This window comes from Colobus angolensis, unplaced genomic scaffold, assembly GCF_000951035.1.
Source record: "Colobus angolensis palliatus isolate OR3802 unplaced genomic scaffold, Cang.pa_1.0 Scaffold2, whole genome shotgun sequence".
Taxonomy (NCBI): domain Eukaryota; kingdom Metazoa; phylum Chordata; class Mammalia; order Primates; family Cercopithecidae; genus Colobus; species Colobus angolensis.
In genome coordinates this window covers 22,565,853-22,582,555 of record NW_012115154.1, presented here as the reverse complement: position 1 = coordinate 22,582,555, position 16,703 = coordinate 22,565,853, and the positions used below count along the sequence as shown (strand labels likewise).

The window sequence follows — 16,703 nt, the reverse complement described above, 5'->3', positions numbered from 1 at the left end:
AAAAAAAATAAAAAAAAGAAGAAAGTAGAAAAGCTGTTAAGACAATACTATGGCAAGATTATAATCAATTCTCTAGAAATAAGTTAGGAAAATGGAGTATTTGTATGGGCTACAATTAGGTGTTACCAGGATGCAACACACTTTACAGAACATACCTGTATTTATTAATTGGTTCTAGAATTTTGCCAGTTATGAACTAGTCCTATAGATTTTACCTTTTTTGACGACTAAAACAATCATCTTGTTTTCCCAGTCTTTTAGCTCCTTTCTCGTTTGCTTGCACATTTCTACAGATTATTTACAATGGTTCTGTAATTTCACTGACAAGTCAACTAGTACGCCTTAGGAATAAAGTATTTGACTACTGAATAAAATATCACTGATGCAAAGACAAAAAATGTTTCTTTACCTGCACTGAATTCTCAAACACATGGTGTGGGCTTTCACCTTGCCTCCAGAGCCAGAGAGAAGGGTTTTCAAACTGGTGTTCATCCTATCTAAATGCGTGACTAAGAATAAGTTACTTAACCTCTCTGAATGGGTGATAATGATATTACCTACTTCACTGGCTTATGAAGCAATTAAAAGAGATAATACATGCTAGATGTTTTGTGCTAGTACCTTAAACCTAGTTATTTTTATTGTTATCCCAGCTCAAATTTACTTTAGATTGAGGTGAATCTCCCTGAGCAGCTCAGTGTTCTCTCACTATTTCCTGAACAATCTTCCCTCCCTTCTTAAGAACGTGATATCAAATTTTTGTTTTCAATTTTGAAAAGTACGCTCCTTACTGGAGAACACGCAAGAATATTTACTGCATGATTATCCTGCATACCTCCTCCACGCCAGTGTCTATCTTTTCCTTGCGCACTCTCTCTCTCTCTCTGTGGGTGTGTGTGTGTAAGACAGTGGTAGAGAGAGAGAGAGCATAACAGTGAGAGCAAGAGCAAGCACATGCTTTATCAAGATACAATTCACATACAAATAAATTCACCCAGTTAGGTATATAATTCAGTGGTTTTTAGTGTTTTCAGAGTTATTCAACCTCCTTACCCTCTTACTTGCTCCAATATTACTTGGCAGTTCTGTTCAATGCCCTTTACACTATTTTTTTTTTCTTTGAGTTGGGGTCTCACACTGTCACCTGGGCTGGAGTGCAATGGCATGATCTCGGCTCATTGTAACCTCCACCTCCCAGGTTCAAGCGATTCTCCTGCTTCATCCTCCCGAGTCGCTGGGATTACAGGCACCTGCTACCACTCCTGGCTAATTTTTTGTATTTTTAATAGAGATGGGGTTCACTATGTTGGCCAGGCTGGTCTTGACCTCCTGACTTCATGACCCACCTGCCTCAGCCTCCCAAAGTGTTGGAATTACAGGCGTGAGCCACCGTGCCTGGTCCCTTTACAATTCTTACAAGCTTTACATCATCTTGGATCTTGGTCATCTTCGCCTGATTTTTAAGTCCTGAACTTAGCTCCATTTTTACATACATTTTTCTTAAAGTCAAGATCATCAGAAAGCTGTCCAGGCTACTACACTGGTTGCTGGAGATGTTTGTTCTATTTCTTCCTCATTAGTATTTCTCATGGTTGTGTGGTCAGAATTTGGTTTCTAAGGGCCTGCCATGAGTGTTGCACAGTCTTTCATCTGGGTAGGCCAGTATCTTAATAACAACAATGCATCTATTACCCTTCATTTTTAACAGCTTTATTGAGATAGAATTCACACCATACAATTCATCAATTTAAAGTGCACAATTTAATGGTCTTTAACATATTCACAGACATGTGCACCCACCATCATAATTAATTTTAGAATATTCTCATAACCTCAAAAAGGAATCCCTTAACTTTGAGCTATCACTTTCCTTGCCCCCATGCCCCTCATCCCTGTTGTAAGCAACCCTATCCCATTTTCTGTCTCTATAGAGTTCTCTGCTCTGAATAGTTCATATAAAAGGAATCATATATGTTGTAGTCTTTTGTGACTCTCTTCTTTTACAGTTTTCAAAATTAATCAGTGTGTAGCAGGCATCAGCATTTTATTGTTTTTTTATGGCCAAATAATGTTCCATTATACAAATGTACATTTGGGTTATTTGCACTTTTTGGCTATTATGAATAATATTGTTATAAATATTAGTGCAATTATTTTTATATGGTTATATGTTTTCATTTTTCTTGAGTATATAGCTAGGAATGAAATTGCTGGGTCAAAGGGTAACTCTATGTTTATTTGTTTGGGAAAATGCCCGGCTATTTTCCAAAGTGGTTACACCATTTTCCATTACCACCAGCAGGATGTGAAGGTTCTGTTTTTTCCACATTCTCACCAACACTTGTTATCTGACTTTTTATTGTATCCATTCTAGGAGGAGGGGAGTAGTTTCATTGTGGTTTTGATTTACATTTTCCTGCTGAAAAATGAAGTCAAATATCTTTTCACGTACATATTGCTATTTGTAAATCTTTCTTGGAGATATGTCTCCTCAGATTTTGTGCCCATTTTTAAATTGGAATAATTGTCTTTTTATTATTGGGTTTAAGGGTTCTTATATAGTCTGGATATAAGTTCCTCAACAGGTAAATTATTTGCAAATATTTTCTCCTATTTGATAGATTGCCTTTTCCCTTTCTTCATGGTATCCTTTGAAACACAAAAGATTTAATTTTGATGAAGTTCAGTTTATCTATTTTTTCTTTTGTTGTTTTTGCTTTTTGTACTATATCTAAAAATCTTGCCAAATCCAATGTTATAAAGGTTTACCCCTCTGTTTTCTTATAAAAATTATTTAGTTTTAGCTCCTACATTTAGTTTTTTGATCCCTTTTGAGTTAATTTTTATCTATGGTGTGAGGTAAGGGTCTAACTTCGTTATTTTGCATATGGCTGTCCAATTGTCCAGAATTATTTGTAAAAAAAGATATTAACATTCATTTTTATGCCACATTACCAAATTCTAAGCATTTTCACATGCATTATTATATTACACAACTTTACTCTGTGACATAGAAAAATCTATGCTATTTTCTATTCTCTAAAGCTGATAAGCTTGGAAAGTGTAATTAGTGCCTTTTCTTTCTTAGCCTTCAACCAGACTACATTTTCCAAATTCCTCTGAGGTTAGTTGGGGAATGTGTGCCTGAATTCTAGCACAAGTGGTTCTACATTTGGTCTTTTTCCTCCTAGGCACTCAACTAGGCTACATTTCCCCTACTCTCTGGCAGTTAGATGGGGGTCAAGTGACTGACTGAATTAATGGGAAATACAGGCAGAAAAGATACATAACTCTTTCAGGCCCAGCCCCTGAAAACTTCCTGTGAAAGCCTCACCATTCTCTTCTTGAGTCTGCCATCAAGATACAGAGTATCCGTTAGAGGAATTTGAGCCCTTATAGATATACCACAGTCACTAGCTGGAAGGAACCCCAGTCCCTGAAAGATTCCATGGAGGAATCCCTGCCTCCAGGCTCATCCTCATTAATTGCAATGTGAGAAAGAAATAAAACTATTCAAATTATTGTAGTGTCTGGGCAGAGATGGAGAATCCAGGTACAGGATAACAAGATGGAACTGGATAGGAGACAGGAGTTCACTAAAGGGGGGCTATCTTGGAGAAGTGTCCCAAGCTGGAAGGCAAGAGTTCGAGTTGCTTTTCATAGATCCAAGCCCTGGATAAGGAATGAACAGAGGGAAATAGATGCTATATATAGTTCAGACAGTTTAACTGTTCTTTGGTTACAAAGCAAATAATACATAGCAGATTTGGGGCTAGAACCTCTTTTTCTCAAATTTCTAATCAGAGACTCTTTCAATTAAGTTGAATGGGGGAGAGAGATTAATAAGTTCTTCCTCCAAGATCTGAAAAACTGTCACTTCCCAAAAATATTACATTGATTCTGAGTTGCTCCAAAAGGAATAATTGAAAGCAAGCATAGAACATTCTGGGGATAAATTTTATCTTAATATTATAGAGAGTCATGTAACAGTCATCACTGGCTTCCTCACTGAGAGCACTGAACTATTACTTGATCGATACATTCAGATACAGATTGGCTGACCACAGGCCAGGGGTTGCTGAGAGATTTCTTTATTGGGTGGATGATTGGTGAGATGACATCAAACCCTCTCCAGTCCTGCTCTTGCCTGCTGCTTCCCCACATAACTGACTTATGTTCACATCAGAGCCCTGGTTTGGAATGTCCTGCTAATTTACGCTTATACATCCCTTTAACATCTGATTTTCAAATCACCTCTCCAAAGTCTTCAAAGACTAACCCTTCTCTGTATTTCCCATCTTACTATGACTTAAAATGTATTATGGTTTCTTACTGGGGCATTTCAGGGTGGGGGGATCAAGGGGAAGGAGAGCATTAGGACAAATGCCTAATGCATGCGGGGCTTAAAACCTAGATGACAGGTTGATGGGTGCAGCAAACCACTATGGCACATGTCAACCTATGTAACAAACCTGCACATTCTGCACATGTATCCCAGAACTTAAAGTAAAAAAAAAAAAAATTATGGTTTCTTAAAACTCTTTATTTCTTTATTTGATTATGCTTTCTAAATGTTCTCTACTTGCACTAATGTTCATTTCTTCAAAACTTCTCTGTCATTCCACAAGTATCAAGAGCATTCCATCACTCAACTTAAAGTGCTTTTTATTATGAAGGGCATACAGTTGCTGCTTAACACACTCAATGGTCATCAAAGAAAAAATGCCTTAGGAGATTGACTAATACGCTTTGTTCACTTGGAAACCAATTTATCTATCTGCTGGGGGCCTTGGCAAACTCACAGTGGCCCAGGGCTAGAAAAGTATGATGTGAAATTTCCAGGCTCTCAGAAAACTTTCTAGGGGAATTATTCCCAACAGTATTAATCTATTACTACTAGAAAGGGAAAATGTGTATGTACGCGTTAAGTATCCTCCCAACTGAAAGTGCAGAAAGAAATGTTTGATAGTGCTGCTCTATAGTTATCCCCTGATCACACCAAACAGCTTCTAAAAGGTGGGGAGAGAAGCACCTTACTTTTGCTATCATAAATATAGACCTTAATTTTAAGAGAGAAAGGAGAAATCATGTTTTTCTCTTTCAGATATTATGGGTCATGATCTTTTTATGCCTTTAGCATGATATCTAGAAAATACTGAAAGAGACGTTGCTTTAAAATAGGTTATTTGGAGGAACTTAATGAAACACCGAGTATCACATTAATTTGATACTAAATAAGCCAAACAAGATAGCACTCATTTTATTATAAAGAGGACGTTCCTTCTCAAAGCATTAGCCATTTGAATAATGTAAATATCCCAATGTGATTCTTTTTAAGATAGTTGTATGATTACAAAATATACTATTAAACACAAAAAAACTGAGGAATATGGGTTTCTATATATTTAATACTCACCCTCTACAAACACATTGCTCCTGGTAGCACAAAAAAAAAATGTGAAAATTTAACAATCTTTCCTGAAAATTCTTGAAAGCATTGAAAGGGATACGAATATCATCCCGTATCAGTGGTGTCAGAGTTCAGGCCATTCTGAACACAACAGAGAAAAAAACTGTGTGTAAAATCCTACAAAATAGGAGCTACATCCATAATAGCAGAGTTAAGATCTCCAAACATCTCTTCCAGAAAAGCAATGAGATTGCAAACATTGTCAAAACCAATGTTTTCAAATCTTGGCAATTAAACAATGACTTCCAACAGTCTTAAGATAAGTATCTAGAAGTCTATATTGATATAAATAAATAATTCAATAAATAAATAAATGGGGGAGAGTAGACAAATCTCTCACATGGAAGAATACCAAGTAATTTCTACAGATACCCTGCTCTCAGGAAGAAAGCACATAGCCTTCTACTCCAAGTGAGGGCTATGCATAGTGACTTTCTTCCAAAAAGCAAAGTATAGACAGAGGGGTAAAAACATGTTGTTACAGTAGAGAAATATGACAAGTACAACCTTAGCCAGGTGATCAAGGTCAACACCAATGGCCATAAAGCATATTGATAGCACGTTCCTTAGATATGTGATGAGAAAGGCATTTTCCTTCTGTAGTCTTCCTTCAAAATCCCTATAAACCCAGTCTAACCAGGAGGGAAAATGAAACAAAACAAAACAGAAATGATGCAATTGAAGAATATTCTATAAAAGATGTGACCCATATTTCTCAAGTACCCTTCTGTTGAGGTCACCAAAAACAAGGAATAGGAACATCTGCGAAGCTGTCACAGCAAGAGGAGCCTAAAGAGATGCACTGTGGTGTCCTGGTTGGGATCCTTGGGAGATAAAGGGGACGTTAGGTGAAAGCTAAGGGAATCTGAATTAAGTATAAATTTTGGTTAATAGTGATGCATTATATCAATACTGCTTCATTCATTGTGTCAAATGTCACATAATATATACAATGATAATAATAGGGGAAAATGGGTTTGGGGAAAATGGGTTTGGGGCATATGGAAACTTTCCATACTACCTTTGCAACTTTGCTATATATGTAAATCTATTCTAAAATGTAAAAAGTTTATTTTAAAAAGTCTTTCAGAATAAAATTAAGCCAAGGATTAGTATGGGCTGAGAAGACTGTGCCAGACTACAGGGGATCCTGCCAGCTCTGGAATCCCAGGAATCTGACTTGGAAGCCTCTGAAGAGACTACAGTATTCAGACTTTTCAGATGCTGCTGTCCAGAACACAAGTGTAAATCATACATTCCTGGTAGTCAAGAGACAGTCTCCTAGTTCTGATTCTGCAGTTACAAAATGAAATAGTTTTTGTCAGCTTAATTCACTAAACATTTATGATCCTTACTTTCCTAAACTGCAAAATCTCTTTCAACATGGTAACTTTGACTGCATGGGCCCAGATATGCATATGCTAGGTAATGCATGATTGAGGATTTAAAACCACAAACTACAAGTTTCAAAAACATGTAATTTTAATAGCATTCCACAGCAAAAAAAAAAAAAAAACACCCGATATTGTATATTTTCCATTACTGTTTTGTCTTTCAAAAACTGTCTAAACTTGTAAAAGATAAACTTGGATATTTTTAGTTAAAAAAGGCTATTTTGAGAGGCAGTATTTAATTTGCATTTTGAGGAATATGGTATTGAGCTTTTGGGTTGTAATGATCTGTTGGACGAAAAAAGAAGAATGAGACAAGAGTAATTTTTCATAAAAATTAGGTCCCATATGTTGATCCTTGAGTTATCTATTCTTGTACTCACATCTCTTTTAAATCACACCTAACTACAGTTTAAAAATAATTATTGAGGCTCCTGGCTTTGGCAGAAAGCAGTGCCCTTGCTCAAATGATCATATGTCACATCGCTAATGTTATTATAAATGACAGGCAGCTAAATTTACACTCACGATAAGATTATATATTAATAAGTGATTTAATAGGTCAGTGATCAAGAAATCATACACCCAGTTAACAAGCCAGATAGTAGCTGTCTTCATGCTTATTTGCTACACATATACAATCTATACATCTGCCACAAGATCATAAATCTCTTTAAAAGCTGGCCTTGCCATCAATTCTCCAGCTAGCTAAAAATAGCACCTGTTATTGCAATTTAAAAATGTATCCTTAGCCACTGGAGGGCACTGTTTCATAAAATGCTCTAAGCGCTATTAAGGCTGTTAAGAATTAACTAATGAAAAATAGTAGTGAGTAGAGGTCAACTGAAGATGCATTTCTAAATTCATCAATGTTAGCAAGCAGGGATCGTTCAGCTAAAATGATCCTTTGTTGTTTTTATTATTTATCCATAAATCAGAAGCATTGTGTTTTTTTCATCAACTTTTAAGTTTCAGGGTACACGTGCAGGACCTGAAGGTTTGTTACATGGGTAAACATGTGCCATGGTGATTTGCTGCACAGATCAACCCATCACCCAGGTAGTAAGCCCAGCATCCATTAGCTGTTCCTCCTGATGCAGAAGCACTGGGTTTTAATCTCAGTTTTTCACTTAGAGACTGACGCGTCAATTCTCTAAGTCTCAAAAACATCTGTAAGCCTCAGTTTCCTTACCCCAAAAAGTCAAACACCTGTGGAACCTTTACACAAAATATTTGATGCTGATCTTAAACGTTGTGGCTATGAGTGTCACAGGTTTCTTGAAATGTTCCTTTATTGAGACTCTTTTGCTGTTGGATTTGACTAAATGCTTAGCTAAAGTCAAACAATAATAGCAGATTCTAAAGCAAAAGTTGTATTTTTTTTTTATTATTATACTTTAAGTTCTAGGGTACATGTGCACAATGTGCAGGTTTGTTACATATGTATACATGTGCCATGTTGGTGTGCTGCACCCATCAACTCGTCAGCACACATCAACTCGTCATTTACATCAGGTATAACTCCCAATGCCACCCCTCCCCCTTCCCCCCTCCCCACAATAGGCCCCAGTGTGTGATGTTCCCCTTCCCGTGTCCAGGTGATCTCATTGTTCAGTTCTCACCTATGAGTGAGAACATGTGGTATTTGGTTTTCTGTTCTTGTGATAGTTTGCTGAGAATGATGGTTTCCAGCTGCATCCATGTCCCTACAAAGGACACGAACTCATCCTTTTTTATGGCTGCATAGTATTCCATGGCGTATATGTGCCACATTTTCTTAATCCAGTCTGTCACTGATGAACATTTGGGTTCATTCCAAGTCTTTGTTATTGTGAATAGTGCCGCAATAAACATACGTGTGCATGTGTCTTTATAGCAGCATGATTTATAATCCTTTGGGTATATACCCAGTAATGGGATGGCTGGGTCATATGGTATTTCTAGTTCTAGATCCTTGAGGAATTGCCATACTGTTTTCCATAATGGTTGAGCTAGTTTTCAATCCCACCAACAGTGTAAAAGTGTTCCTATTTCTCCACATCCTCTCCAGCACCTGTTGTTTCCTGACTTTTAAGTTGTCTTCTTTAATGTCATTTATGGTGACCAAGATTGTGTGTTCCCAGAGTGCTTTCAGTCAAGAGAGCTCACCTTGCCTCCAGTAATTACATAAGAAAAGCCTGGTCAGGTACATTGTATAGATGAAGAAATGAATGGCTGAAAGGTAGCCATCAATTGGATAGTAAGCATGGAACCTGGGACTGGAGTCCCTGTCTATTGGTTTCAAACCACATGCTCTTTTGATTTTACTGTAAGACTCTGTTTCCTGATGAATCACCTGGACTGGCAGGTGAAGATGCTCTGTGAATACTTGTTGAGTAAGCAAATATAAGAACAAACATACAAAGGGCTAAACCTGTCACTTTGTCCATTTGACCAAGGGATTTTGATAGTATAAACAAAGGCTGTACTGTATTGCAAGGTGTAGCTTCAACTCTCTGATCTCCAATTTTCCCTGCTAGAGCAGAAACAGAGGAAGCAAGGATCAGGAGAGTTCTCAGGAAATCCAGGACCACACATAGAACAGTCCACGGTAGCCGCCATTCTGCTGTTGACCAGAGAGAGACCTTAAAAGACAAGCGCAAGTTTTTTGACGATGAGCATCAAAGCCATCATCAGAACTGAGTCACAGGCATGTGCAACATTTTCACTAGAGTCTTTTTTAAAAGACTCTTTTGCATGTTGTCATTTTCCTCCCCAGCTGCTATTTACGTCCTGTCAACAGAGCAGTCTCCATGAAGTACAACTTTTCCCTCCATGAAATCTCCCTAGGCTGGCCTTCCTATGAACTACAAAAGAGAGTTCAGTCTCCTTACCTGACATTCAATGTAAATTCACCCCAAATTCAACTCATAAGCTGTATTAGTCCATTTTCACGCTGCTGATAAAGACATACTTGAGACTGGGCAATTTAAAAAAAGAAGGAGGTTTATTGGACTTACAGTTCCATGTGGCTGGGGAGGCCTCACCATCACAGGAGAAGGTGAAAGGCACGTCTCACATGGCAGCAGACAAGAGAAGAGAGCTGGTGCAGGGAAACTCCCCTTTTAAAAACCCTCAGATCTCATGAGACTTATTCACTGCCACTAGAACAGCACAGGAAAGACCCGCCCCCATAATTCATCACCTCCCACAAGTTCCTTGTATGACCAATGGGGATTGTGGGAATTATAATTCAAGATGAGATTTGGGTGGGGACACAGCCAAACCGTATCATTCCACCCCTGGCCCCCTCAAATCTCACGTGCTCACATTTCAAAATCAATCATGCCTTCCCAGCAGTTCCCCGAAGTCTTAACTCATTTCTGCATTAACTCACAAGTCCACAGTCTGATGTCTCATATGAGACAAGGCAAGTCCCTTCTGCCTATTAGCCTGTAAAATCAAAAGCAAGTTAGTTACTTCCTAAATACAATGGGGGTACAGGCATTGGGTAAATACAGCCATTCCAAATGTGAGAAATTGGTCAAAACAAAGGGGCTACAGACCCCATGCAAGTTCAAACTCCAGCAGGGCAATAAAATCTTAAAGCTCCAAAATGATCTTTTTTCACTCCATGTCTCATATCTGGGTCACACTGATGCAAGAGGTGGGTTCTCATGGCTTTGGGCAGCTCCACCCCTGTGGCTCTGCAGGGGACAGCCTCCCTCCAGGCTGCTTTCATGGGCTGACATTGAGTGTCTGCAGCTTTTCCAGGTGTGTGGTGCAAGCTCTCAGGGGATCTACCATTCTGGGGTCTGGAGAACAGTGGCCCTCTTCTCACAGCTCCACTAGGCAGTGCCCCAGTAGGGACTTTGTGTTGGGGCTCCAACCCCACATTTCCCTTCCACCCTGCCATAGCAGAGGTTCTCCATGAGGGCCTCATCCCTGCAGCAAACTTCTGCCTGGGCATTCAGGTGTTTCCATACATCTTCTGAAATCTAGGCAGAGGTTCCCAAACCCAATTCTTGACTTCTGTGCTTCCACAGGTTCAACACTATGTGGAAGTAGCCAAGACTTGGGGCTTGCACCTTCTGAAGCGACAGCCAGAACTCTAACTTGGGCCCTTTCAGCCACAGCTGGAGTCGCTGGGACACAGTGCACCAAGTCCCCAGCCTGCACACAGCACAGGAACCCTGAGCCCAGCCCACCAAACCACTTTGTCCTTCTAGGCTTCCAGGCCTGTGATGAGAGAGGCTGCTGTGAAGACTCTGACATGGCCTGGAGACATTTTCCCCAGGATCTTGGGAATTAACATTCGACTCCTCATTACTTATGCAAATTTCTGCAGCTGGCTTGAATTGCACATCAGAAAAAGGGATTTTCTTTTCTATCGTATTGTCAGACTGTAAATTCTCCAAACTTGTATGCTCTGCTTCCCTTATAAAACTGAATGCCTTTAATAGCACCCAAGTCACCTCTTGAATGCTTTGCTGCTTAGAAATTTCTTCAAGCAGATAACCTAAATCATCTCTCTCAAGTTCAAAGCTCCATAAATCTCTAGGGCAGGGGCAAAAATGCCACCAGTCTCATTGCTAAAACATAACAAGAGTCATCTTTGCTTCAGTCCCCAACTAGTTCCTCATCTCCCTCTGAGACCACCTCAGCCTGGATTTCATCGTCCATATCACTATCAGAATTTTGGGCAAAGCCATTCAACATTCAACAAGTCTCTAGGAAGTTCCAAACTTTCCCACATTTTCCTGTCTTCTCCGAACAATTCTCCAAACTGTTCCAACCTCTGCCTGTTACCCAGTTCCAAATTCATTTCCACATTTTCAGGGATTTTTTCAGCAGTGCTCCACTCTACTGGTACCAATTTACTGTATTGGTTCATGTTCATGCTGCTAATAAAGACATACCCAAGACTGGGCAATTTACAAAAGAAAGAGGTTTATTGGACGTACAGTTCCACGTGGCTGGGGAGGCCTCACAGTCATGGTGGAAGGTAAAAGGCACGTCTCATATGGCAGTGGACAAGAGAAGAGAACTGGTGCAAGGAAACTCCCCTTTTTAAAACCATCAGATCTCATGAGACTCATTCACTATCAGGAGAACAACGCAGGAAAGATCCGCCCCATAATTCAGTCACCTCCCACCGAGTTCCTCCCATGACACGTGGGAATTATGGGAATTACAATTCAAGATGAGATTTGGGTAGGGACACAGCCAAACCATATTATAAGCTTTATCTCTCACTATTCCTTTTTATAGAAATGGTGCCAAGTGGTATTTCTCTTAGACAAAATTCCCATAACAAAAGTCATCATTTTAACTCTTTTACAGTGTGCAATTCAATGTTTTTTAGAAGAGTCACACAGCTGTGCAACCATCACCACTATCTATAATAATTCCTGGACAGTTTTCTTCAAACTGATCAAAGTGGCTTTCTGTGCCTAAACTATCTTGTACATTGTGGCTTTGACTGGTCATCTGCTTTCCTTCTGCAAGTCTAGAACGTAGTGTGACCAGCCACTGACAAAATCCACGGGAACTGGGTCTCTAGTGAGGTTCCCTGGTAGATGACATTCTGCCCATGCCCATGCTATACAACTCGCCAGTGGCATTAAGCATGTATTGCGTTTAGAGAGGGCCCTTAGATGTCTGTGCCTGGTTTTCTCTGGATGTCACCCATGTGCCTTTTCCTTTTGATAATTTTGTTCTGTATCCTTTCATGATAATAACTCACAGCTGTAACTGTGTCTAAATGCTGACTCTTGTGAGTCCTCCCAGTGGCTCATGAAACGTGATTGTCTTGAGGACCCCCACAAACATACTGAAATATCTGTAGATGGAATGATACAGTGTATGGGATCTGGGGGGAAGTTGGTGGGTGGTGGGGATATACAGGAAACAGGGATTCACTGTGACTTGTTACTTCTTCAAGCTAAGGGTGAGGTTACACAGGGAATTGTTTTATTATTCCCTAATTTTAAACATAATTGAATTTTTTTAACCAAAATATACTAAAATAAATGAAAAGATGTGGTATCCTAAAGGACCTATAAAACATTTAAAAAAATGTAAAACCTATGAGATGAGGAAATGAGGAGACTCTTAAGCAATGGCCAATTAGCGCTGCTCCATCTCAAGACTTACTGTTGGCCTCACACTGCAGTGACATGCAACTTGGAATGACTCTGCCTGCACACCTACGGTCTAAGACTTGCCTCATGGAATATGAATGGGAGCCCAGTTTCTTTGGGAATGGGCTGCTGCAGTGCTCACAGACACTCTGTGCTCCTAGAAGGCAGCGGGGCAGTGCTAGAATGGCCATGCTTTGCACCGCAGGGGAGCCCTCTTTTTGTATCCATGAAATGCTTTATCATTGAGGTCACTGAAATATCTGTTTTACTCCTTTCTTCTCTAACGTCTTCTTGTAGAGCCTATCGGTCACCTGCCCCAAACCCATTCTGTCCTCCTCAGAACCCTAATGTTGGCTAGCGATTCAATATGTCCAGATAAAAATATTCTCCTCCCTGACTTCTGTGCAAGTAAGAAAGGGTTAGTCACATGGCCAAGCTCAGGGTGATGAGATAGATGTGAGCTGAAAGCTACCACAAGGCTTCTGTAGAGCCGTGACCGCCAACAAACTCACCTGCCTACTTTTCTTTTGTGAATCTAAAGATAAAAGCCACATGTTACTGATGGCAGAGCAGGGATTTAGAATAGTAGTTCCTCCACAAGGGCTGATTTTACCCTCTCAGGGGACATTTGGGAATGTCTGGAGACTTTGTGGTTTTTACCGCATGGGTGCTGGGTGCTGCTGGCATTGAGTGGGTAGAGGGCAGGCATGTATCCTACAGTGCACAGGGCAGCTGCTGCAACAAAGAATCATCTGGTCCAAATGTCAACAGTGCTGAGGTTGGAACATCCTACTCTAGGAGAAGCCTGGGTCCTTGATATTTGAGGGCAGTGACACTAGCCATAATAGATGGTCTATCTGACTGGGCATGGTGGCTCATGCCTGTAATCTCAGCACTTTGGGAGGCCAAGGCGGGTGGATCACTTGAGTTCAGGAGTTCGAGACCAGCCTGGCCAACATGGTGAAACCCTGTCTCTACTAAAAATACATAAATTAGTCAGGTGTGGTGGCATGTGCCTGTAGTCTCAGCTACTCAGGAAGCTGAGGCAGAGAATCACTTGAACCTGGGAGGCGGAGGTTGCAGTGACCTGAGATCATGCCACTGCACTCTAGCCTAGGTGACAGAGCGAGACTCCATCTCAAAAAATAAAATAAAATAATAAATAATAAAAAAGATGGTCTATCTCTGATTGCTTACATGTGAGGAAAATTAATTGTGTATTTGGTTAAACCACTTATTTGGGATTTTATTACTTTCCACGTCGCTCAGTCCAAGCAGCTCACTCTCTTTTTTCTTTTGCATTCTCAACTCCTTCTAATCTTTGACTTTTCAAAAGGCTATATTCTGAGCTGTATCAACTGTGGCAATCTCACGTAGGCACCATGTCAGTTCAGATGTTTTTCTGTAACTACTTATGAAGCAGGCAGCTGCCTCTGAGATTATTCTCTCCCGTGCTCTGTTTCACCACTTCCCTGACGACAGAATTATCTTCTCCTTTTTCTGATTGCCATGATAGAGACACAATGCATCGTCCCCCATCATCCTGCTGAACAGGAAAGACCTCGTGTGGCCTGGTAGAGTGGGCTGGTTTCTGGCATAAAGATAAAACAGGTGAGTCCAGTTGTCAGGGATGTTATAAGGAGATAAGTGATATGAAAGAGAAAAAGCATACCTGATCCCAGAAGATAAATATTGATGACTTTTTGTTTTATTCTCTCCCAGGCTTTTTCTGCTAAGCCTATGTGGGAAATGCATGCCAATTTTTAAAAATGGGCATATATTTATGCTATTTTCAAATGTTTTCATTTGATACTATTGTGAATATCCTGTGGCAAATGATGACCTAATTTATTCTAGCTCTTTTTTCTTTCTTTTCTTTTTGGAGACGGAGTCTCACTCTCTCGCCACGGCTGGAGTGCAGTGGTGCAGTCTTAGCTCACTGCAATCTCCACCTCCCCAGTTCAAGTGATTCTCCTGCCTCAGCCTCCCGAGTAGCCGGGATTACAGGCTAATTTTTGTATTTTTAGTAGAGATGGTGTTTCACCATGTTGGCCAGGCTGGTTTCAAACTCCTGACCTCAAGTGATCCACCCACCTCGGCCTCCCAAAGTGCTGGGATTACAGGCGTGAGCCACCACGCCCAGCCTAGTTCATTTTTTGAGAATAGACCAACACTCCCTTCTTCTCACCTTCCTCCTCCTCCCTCAGTCTCAACTGCAGGTTGAAGATATAGTACAAACTAGAAGAGATTTTAACTGGGCAGGTTACTTGAGTGATTTTAGTTTTATAGTCTGTCGAACACGAAGTGGAACTCCAAGTTTGTGAAGGTTACGTCCAGTTCTCTCTGACTATGAGCCCTGAAAAATACCACTGGGCTATTTTAACCTACAAGGGTTCATGGGGGGAGGGAGGGAGTTTGCTTTCTTTACCATTTTATCTCAGTGACCAAAATAGTCCCTGTCACATAGTAGGTCCTCAACACAATGCTGCATGAGTGAATGGACGAGTCAGAATGTAACCTCCTTAAAGATGGGAGGAAATCTTTTATTTAAACAATAAAAGCGTATCCAAAATTCTTTAGCTGTAATCATGGAAGGTTGAGCTACATTAGTCATCTAAAGAAGCAGGTGTCACGTGCCCACTTCCACATTATGGTGTGACACTAAGGAAGGCCTTGATCCTGTTTCCCAGCATACATTTCCAAGTTGTTTCAAGCACAGGCGTTAGGTCGGTTCTCCTTTGTTCCACAGCAGGCTGCATGGTAACGATGGGGCAGATCCAAATGGACTCCTTCCCCTTTCTGTTGAAGGGGCCCCTTCACAAAACCTCTTCCAGAGAGTCAAAGCCCCCAGCACACTGTGGGTTCAAAGGAGCTTGACTTTGCTGCAGGGTCTAGCCACGGGCGCATGCCATTCATTGTGCTCAGGGAACATGTGCCATTGAGGAGAAACCCCCCAGTAAAACATGCTGAAAATTATGGGATAAATATATGACTCTTGGTAATGGGATATTCTCACACAGTAAAAACAATCTTTAAGTCTCTGGACTCACATAGCTCCCCTTTGGGTCAAGTTAATTATATTACGTGAATTCTTAGAGCTTTAATGTCATAATATCTTCACTCTGCTTTTCAAAAATTAATTAATTCCTTTTAGACAGGAGATTTGCTGTCTCAGATTCTGAGACGATGGAGTGTATGTCATATATTTAAGAGATGCATCAGTATTCTTCCTGAAATAAATTAAGTTCACTAGTATTTATTCCAGAGAGGAAAAAAAGATCTTAGAAACATCTCATAGGTATCTCATTAAAAATTAAGATACACAACATGTGTGAAATCTCTAACTCTTAAGAGATTCTTTTTTATGAAAATTTAAGATTTTGCCTACTACATTGTCTATTACAAATAGGTAGGCTGGATGGGGTATTCCCTACTGTTGAATCCCGGTGGAGGAGAGGTTTTCTTCTGGCAGATATTTGTTTAATGGTCATTACTGGAGGCCCACAGCGCTCAGCTCTGACGGTCCCTGGCTCAATGCACTGCTGTGCCAAATGTTTAGTGCGCCTTTTTCCTCCTGTGTCCCTTCCTGCATTTGGGTACACACACAGCTGTTGGTGTTTGTGACTCACCCACTTGTTGGACTCCAAGCTTATTAAAAGAAGGAGACTTGCCTAAGTCATTCTTATCTCCCCCCATTGCTTCCTGCAAATAACTTTTTAT

The 16,703-nt window shown here is 40.2% G+C and overlaps 1 protein-coding gene across 2 annotated transcripts in view; it reads right to left on the bottom strand.

Annotated features, from left to right (window-relative positions):
* The window catches only part of DPP6 (dipeptidyl-peptidase 6), a 588,928-nt gene that overhangs the window by 381,363 nt on the left and 190,862 nt on the right, over window positions 1-16,703 (bottom strand). The window lies entirely within an intron of this gene.